The 8,509-nt window shown below is 43.1% G+C and overlaps 1 protein-coding gene across 1 annotated transcript in view; it reads left to right on the top strand.

Moving 5' to 3' along the window:
* Positions 1 to 960, top strand: part of LOC109970426 (calcium-responsive transcription factor-like) — a 15,888-nt gene extending 14,928 nt beyond the window's left edge. The window contains exon 17 of the mRNA XM_020617974.1: positions 807 to 960. The gene's annotated coding sequence lies outside the window, so the exon portion shown is untranslated. The remainder of the gene's footprint in view (positions 1 to 806) is intronic.
* The last annotated feature ends 7,549 nt before the right edge of the window (positions 961 to 8,509 follow it).

Consider the following 8,509-nt stretch of genomic DNA (forward strand, 5'->3'; position numbering starts at 1 on the left):
TTCCCAGTTTTGCCCCATAAAATCCTCTTTTAGCCTCCTTACAGCATGTTCATTCGTCACCCTCCTATAGAAAAGATTTGTTTTTGGCCTCTCTTTTCTATACTGGCCATCATAAACCACAAATACTGGTAGATGATCACTAATATCATTTATAAGTAATCCACTTGTCATTTTGCTGTCAATAACATTGGTAAGTATATTATCTATTAGTGTTGCATGCTGGGTTGTTACTCTACTTGGTTTTGTAATTTTTGGGTATAAAATGCATGTATATATTGTGTTAATAAACTCCACAGTTCCTTTGTGCTTGTTAGAATTTAACAAATCTAACAAGCACAAATTAACTAATGTTAATGAAAACTAGGAGTGAATGTACATTTGGCATGTATGTGTGTTTGTCGGGCCGTGGTCAGGAGCAGCCACTGCAGAGAGGATGCACTAACATTGAGCCAAGAAGCGAGTCTGACTCTTACAAACTGACACCTGGCAAAGCTTGTGAAGCTTTGCCAGGAGGGACAGACAGGAACTGCAGTAGAACCAGAGCTACTGTGAAAACAGCAGAGTCAGGAGAAACAGGGTAGAGTGAAAAAATAGAAACAGCAGAGAGAGAGAGAGGATCTGGTGTTGCACTACCATTAAACAAATATGAGGGCTAGAAACCATATAAAGACAAAACATGCTGCAGTGAACCCAATACACAGTAACACACAGTATCATACAGTAACATACACAGACGATGCAGGTTTGTTCACTGCTATAGATTAATTAGTGTTGCAGAGGATGATGATCTCTTCTTCCTTCATTAGATCATCCTGTTTCAGTTGGGGCTCAGTCCATGTACGTGGGGGGCGTGGCCACGCTAACCATCCAGAAGGCCTTACAACATGACGAAGGCATGTGTGTGTGTGGCTGAAAACAGCCAGGGCAGAGTGGAAAGCAGTGCCAGGGTCCAGATCAGAGGTCATCTATTTGTTTTTAATTATTATTATTAAATGTGGTATCATCAACAAATATCCACGCTGTACTACTGCTTTCAGACCTTTTCTCTAAGGGCCTATAGATAGGCAGACTTGGTGACCACCAGGGGGCAGCTGGTCCAGGATTTTGTCTGCCGGCTATACAGTCCTGGCCAGAAATATTGGCACCCTCTGTCAGATAAGGCACTACTCCTCCTAGAAGATTATTTGGTATTGTCATGTTTATTTCTTTTGTTTGCATTGGAACAACACAAAAAAGCAGAAAAAGCCAAATCTGATACACTCCACACAGAACTCCAAAACTGGACTGGACAGAATTATTGACCCCCCTCAACTTAATATTTGGTAACATCCCCTCTGGACAGAATAGTTGAAACCATGACTGTACCAGTAATAGTAAAACTTGGTCACACAAAATGAATCTTTATTTTAATTAGTGAGATAATGATGTATGTTTTGAACAACAGCTCCCATAATGCTTTGGGGTATGTAAACAGGAGGGATAATGTTGCCATGGAGGCAGTCAGACAGTGAGCTACAGCCTCAGGTAAAGCCATCAAATGAAATGTTAGCTACAAGTAGGTACAGCTGTTCCTGTTAAAGCCAGTTTTTTTTTGTCCTGTATTAGCTCACATGTAGTGAGTGTAGTCACCTGTTAACTGCAGCAGGATGAGCAGCAAGCAGCTCCTGTGTGCAGTGTCCCAATGGACGAACACACAACTGTCACTGCGTCACTGTGACACTGAAGGAAACTCAGAAACAGGAGGACTCTCAGGCAGGTTCTGCAGCCTCTGCTGCTCTGGTTTCTACGTGGGTTTATGGAGGTTTGTTATGGAGGGACATAGGAGATGATGAGATCCTTAGGAAGTCACATTGAGTCAGATCGACGTGTGCTTCATATATGTGAGTTCACATCTCAGTCAGAACTCTGAGAAGGAGGAGGGCTGGTTCTGATGCAAACTGTATCAGTTGGCCTGAATGTTTTAATTGGTCTTAATCCCCATCTGTTTCACAGCTGCTGAAAGTCTGAAGAAATGTTTGCCTAGTAATACATGTTTTTGTTCACTTGTTTTCAGCAGAAACAGTAGTGAACATCGCCATCGTTTATGACGATGTGCTGAGCTTATGTCCACAGCCAGCAGTCACAGATCAACATGCTCCTTCGTGCGCAGTGTGTCCGTGTCCCCCTGATGAGCCTCAGCCCAGTGCTCCCTCTCTGTTCACTGTGGGCTTGGTTTCAACCACCTCCTGAGGGAAACCTCTGGCTCTGGACCTGCTAAATGCTCCACTGCGTTCCCCAGCCAGTCTCTGACTGGTTTTGTCTGCTGGCTGCCGCTGTGGGTTTATCAGAGCAGACAGTGAAGGCAGTATCAGTTGGCCATTCATCCACCAGCAGGAAACCATCATCACAGCTTTATAAGGAAAATCTGCGAAATCCCCAAGTGAACATATTATGAGATTCCCAGAGAGTGACCCAGTCGACCTTCAGACAGTCCAGTGTCCATGTGAGGACAAGGTCTCTGCTCTTCGTTAACCAGAGAAGGGTCTGTCTTTGTTTACATCACTGTCATTCATGTCTTAAGTTTAAAGTGGCTGTAATTCATATTTTTATGCTAGAAATGAATCACATGAAGAGCTGTGTGTGACAAATGTCGGTTCTAAGAATAAACAGTGTGGTAAATGCTAACTTTAACCAGTGTGTACGAGTCTGGACTGTGGAGCTGAGAGAAGAGAAAGCCTGCATGTCAACACACCTGAACTCATACGCTGCCCAGCCACTTTATTAGGTACACCTGTACCACTGTATGCACTTCCATGCAACACTTCCACCTTAACATCTGTGTTTACGAAGCTCAACATGTTTCTTTTGGTGAAATTGTTATAAATGTGTGAATTTTATTCTGTGTTTATTACTGAGGCCACAGTTAACAGTGTTGTACTGGACTACATTATATTCAGAGGTGTCTATATTTTTGTCCTCTCCAGCTACATACACAAGAGGGTCAGAATATTAGTAATAAACAGAATAGAATTTATACATTTATGATAGTTTGACCAAAAACAGAAACATGTTGAGCTTCATTAAGGTTGAAGTATTGCAGTGAAGTGCATACAGTTGTACCTAATAAAGTGGCCGGTGAGTGTAGCTACGTGTTGTGTTTAGGCAGAGCTATGGTTCAGAGGGAGACCTGTAGCAAAGACACTGTGTGAGGTGAAGCAGACTGGTGCATGCAGGTGTTCACTGCTGATAAACCTCCATGAATCCATTGGGAAACCAGAGGAGAAGTACCTGCAGAACCTGTCTGAGAATCCCCTTGTGTTTGTTTCCAGTGACAGTTGTGTACAGCCAGTGGAAAACTGCACACAGGAGCTGCTCAGTCCTCATTTTGCTGCTGTTAGTAGGGATGCTGTGACAAAACCACTGGAGAAGACACAGGCACTAGGGCCCCTCTCAACACAGGGCTGAACACAGTTACAGTCTTGTAGCTATGTAGTGATATTGCTTGCAGCCAATGTTGCATAAATTTTGTATAATATGATGTCATGGGGTAGGACTGGATAAGTTTGACTTCTTCCTACTCCATTCAAACATGTAATAGGTGTAAGCAAACTGATTTTGAATTAGCATTGGTTGGATGTGTGTAATCATGTGTGTTATTGTCATTTGTTCATTGTTCTGTTCTGTTCTGCATGTTTGAAAGAATAAATCAATCAATCAATCAATCAAAGTCACTGACATTATATGATATTTCCTGTAAGTAAAAACATTTAATATAAAATGCTCCAAAAGACTAGAACAGATCATTATCAGACTAATATCCAAGCTTGTATTCAACACACACACAGTATGTTTTTGACTGCTGGCTGAGTTTGAGTTTTGCTCCACTTTGAGTTTTGCTACAGTTTAGCTAGCATTAGCTTGCAGCACCACCCATATGCTACTCTGTCTCCTAGAGCTTGTGTTCATATGTCACCAAACCGTTTCCTGTTTTATGTTGACATGGGAATGTAATTATGGCTGGATTGTGTTCAGAGGCAACTTGTTTTTGATTCATTTTGTTTTTGAAAGAAGTGACACATTCATGAGCTGCAGCAAAAGGATCGAGAAGACGCAACCATGAATCAAATCTTCATGCCTGTTGTCTTGTTTGTTAAAAAGGTTTCTGAAAGTAAATAAATGTGTTTGGGCATGTATTTCTGTTAAGGGATACAGACTTCGGGGTTTTCCCTTGTATTTGTGACCTGTGAAACGTGACGTAACATCCCCTCTTCATGCTCATGACAGACGAGACCGTGTCCCATCATGGTTCCTTTAAAACAGATTTGCTGTTGCACACTAGTTCTGCATAAACTAACAAAAACACAATAATAAATTATGAACCACTGGCGAGACAAAGTTTGATGCACTCTGACTCACAGGTCACTCAGTGCAGGAACTGATCCAGGGTCAGGTAAACAGCAGCTCGCCGCCCCTTGTTTCTGATTTGATGTTGTTTTGTGCTGCTTCCAATCAGAACATGTTATTAAGTTTATCATCGCTGAACTGTAAATGTTGAAACGTTCATTTTGCCCTCAGTTTGTTGAACTTGTGGACTAATATAACCACAGGCCATGTGTCACGGGGATGTGCATGTGTACATGTTAGAGAGAGACATCAGTGTGATCCTCTCTTGTCCATTTCCATATAAGGAGTCTGGATTTCCTTTTCTCTCTCTTCCAACATCTGACACAGACACAAGTGTGTGTTAATGGACTGTCTGGAATGTGTGTGTTAGTGAGTGTGAACATACTGTATGTCTTCTCTGTGTGTGTGTGTGTACATATCAGTGATGCCAGAGGACACACACAGTTGGCTACTGTCATTTCAGTTTACACAAGAAGGAAGCTAAGTAAGACTTCTCCCTTCAGGATTCGAGAGAAACGCTGCGTATTAATATTACCAGCGAACCAGATGTGCACGTCTTACTGGGGGAGGAAACCCACAGTTACAGGGAGAACTTGCAACCTTCTGGCTGTGAGGCATCAGAGCCAACCACTGCACCACTGTGCCGCCCTGTGTTGTATATTACATTCCTGTATATCTGCATCTGTACATCTCTGTCTGTGCCTTTCTGCACAATGAACAACTGACCCGTTAAAGTGTCCTCTGTTATTTACCGCCTTCTCATTGATTGTGTTCATGTTTTGCAGTGGTTTATTCCCTCATATATTTTGCCTTTTATGTTTGATATAGTGTTTATTATGTCTTGTTACATTGTCGCGTGTGTTAGTGTCATAGAGTTTTGATTCTGCTGTCCATGCATCCTGTCCTACTATCAGCTCGTCAAGTACCTCGCTTTCAGATTGTACGAGAACTGCTGTTCCTGCAGAAGAGGCTGAGCAACAGCCTGGACTCGGTGAAAACATCATGCACACTTCACCTGAATCCAAGTCTGAAGCAGGAAGTAGATGTGATGTGACACCAAACCTGTGTGATCTTCTTCTTCACGTGCTCTTGCAGGCAGACTGCAGGGTCAGAGGATGGAGGTGATCATGAGGCTCCACGCTTCATCAGCCACCTGAGCAACCTGACAGTAGAGCTGAGTGGTGCGAACCCCACTTGTGTGTGTGTGTGTGTGTATGTGTTAGCTGTGCTATTTCCTGTCAGATCTCAGGGGACATGGTCAGATTTACTCTGGACGAGGCTTCATTTCCTTTGCATGTGTGTGCACGTCTTTCTGTTGTTGTGAGGACATTCTGCACTGTGTTGTTATGCAGTGATTTATTTATTTTCAAAAATAATTGTGTGCTCAGTCTGTGTGTTACATAATGATTTCCAGCAGAGGGTTTTCTCCATATAAGCTCTGCTCTCATCATCCTAATCAGGCCCTGCTGCTGTTTCTCTAAGAAAACCAGGATTCATCACCAGAAAGTCTGAAGTTTACAACTCACAGCCACAGTGACCTTTGTGCTCACACCGTCCTCACACAAATAACAACACGGATAGACCCTTCTGATATAAACAGCTCTTTATGTCACCACGGATGCAAACATCTCACACTGGTTTTCTTTGCATTAGCCTTAGTGTTGCAAAGTTATTAAAATGAACAGTCATGCTCCCTAAAGGAAGGATCAAGAATCATCATCAACCTGTTGGATCCTGGCTGTGATCATGTGTTGGTGAGCATTGATAGTGATGTACTGATAAAGTCCTAATGGCCCCTAGGTCAGCCTGCTCCAGAAGTGGTGTGGCTCCGTGACGCACAGGAGGTGATGAGCCGGGGGACTTCCACCTCCTCAGCAAGGAGAACCACTGCACACTGCTGATTCAGGAGGTTTTCCCAGAGGACACCGGAATAGCTGCCAGGCCTGGGACCAGTACAGGGAGGACCAAACCCAGGCCAGACTAACTGTAGAGGGTAACCACACTTGCTGGTACTCCCCGCCCTGAGCCCTATGCTGAACCCGACTCTACCCTGAAAACTAAAACCACCTCATAATAATTATTACTAATATACCAACAGTAGCAATGCTACCATACAGGCTTCCCATGTGGGCCATATTAGTTTAGTGTGTCAGCATGCTAATGTTTGCTAATTACCAGTGAACTCTACATTATGACTAGATACTGGCAGTAGAGGAAAAGTCAGAGGAATTTGTTCCCCGATGTTCTGGAACATCTGAATACAGTCTGATCATCACCCATCCAGCAGTTGTTGAGCCACTTCAGTGTGGACCGCAGAGCTGCCTGGTAGCATGGCTACAAAGACAAGGATGTTGTAGGCAGAAGTAAACCGGTTGGGGGCACCACCCAGATTACTCCAGTGTAAGAATGACGCTGGTTAAACTTTCCAATTGCAGTGCTGGTTTTACTGGTTTTTGTGGTTTAAACTCACATTGGATCCTGGACCAGGATCTGTGATCTAATGTGATCAATCAGTCAATTCTTGAATCAATCCTTGCTCTTCTTGTTCAGGAGAGTGAAGAAGCATTACGCTGGAGAATACCTGATCAGCTTGAGGTCAGAGTCAACATGTACACACAGCAGCACAAACAGAAGCTGGTGGACTGTAGGCATAATCCTCTGTGGACACCACCCCCTTCATCACATACTGCAGTCCTCCCCCACATTTATCCCATGGTTTTACATGTTCCTTTAATTAAAGTATACTGTATATGGTCATATACAGAGTTTGCACTGGTCCTGGAGTACATGTTAATCATGAGTAGGGTACTAGGCTAGTGAAGAAGGCAGTGGGGCAAGTATTTAGGCCCCAGATGGATGTGAATCGGTTTATACTACATTACTGGTATATGCAGTCCATATGCATAAACTAAGCTACTGCACAGGTGCTACCACACTGCCTCAGTGGAGTACTAGGAGTATTAGATAAAGTACTAGTATATTCAGGCCAGGACTGGAAAATATACTGTAGTACGAGGGTGCCAGCGAAGACACAGCAGGTTGCTGGGCTTAGGGGAGAGTACTGGTTCTAGTTCCTGAAGGCAGCTCAACCAGTCAACCAGCTGATCAATCCAAGGGTTTGCAAACTAGCCTTTTAACCTCAAGAAATAGGAGAACACTGATGTGCAGTGAGCAGTACAGTTTTTTTTGAAAGTTAGTGCAGTAGGAGCATGAAGTACCTCAGATTTGTACTTAAGTACAGTACTTGAATAAGTGGACTTAAAAGTGCAGCTCATTGGAAACTGATGTAAACTGCTTGTGTAAGGGGTTGCATGGGGGAGGGCAGCGTTGTGGCCGCTCTGTCCGTCACTAGCGGAGACACCGACTGGACGGGGACAACAGGAGCACAGGTGAGACACACCTGAACTCTCATTTGTGTCCCGTGTTTTCATTTCCTACTGTTCTTAGGATTGTACTGCATCTATATTTACAGTTCACTTAATATATATATACGTATATATAAATAATAATTAATATATAATCTATCATCTTTTGGTTTTGTTAACTTTTCTCTTTCTTGTTCATTCATGCTAGGTCCTTTTCCTTAATACTGAGACTCCTCCCAGGCAAAGTTCCCAGGCAAATAATAAAAATAATAAATAAACTAACAGTAGAACAATATAAAAAATGAAGGAAGGAAGAATCAAAGAACATGAACAGTCTTGTTGTGACACCTCCCATGTTAGAGCAGAGTGTACAGTGGGTCCTGAAGCACGAGCGTCAGTCTGTTTACACCTGAAAGGATGTGACTCTTGGTGAGTTTAGAAACAGTTCAGGGACAGTTTTCAGAGAACAGAACTTGAGCTCAGCAATCAGAGGTTAACAAACTGATCTGTTCATCCAATGTATGTCTGTTCAAAAGTGAAAGGCTGCTGCTGTTTATCCTCTCATCCATCTCTGTTTATTCACATTCCTCCATCCCCCTGTTCCCACCCACCCATTCCTCCAGCCGTCTGTCTGTCCTATATCCAGAAATTCCCTAAAGCTTCTCTAATCTGTCTGTATCACCCTGACCAATCAGAGCCAGAGTTTCCTGCCTGCTTCCTCTGCTCTGGGGGAGAACTGAAACATTTCAAACTGAAATAAT

Source organism: Monopterus albus, unplaced genomic scaffold (genome assembly GCF_001952655.1).
Source record: "Monopterus albus unplaced genomic scaffold, M_albus_1.0 scaffold198.1, whole genome shotgun sequence".
NCBI classification, from domain to species: domain Eukaryota; kingdom Metazoa; phylum Chordata; class Actinopteri; order Synbranchiformes; family Synbranchidae; genus Monopterus; species Monopterus albus.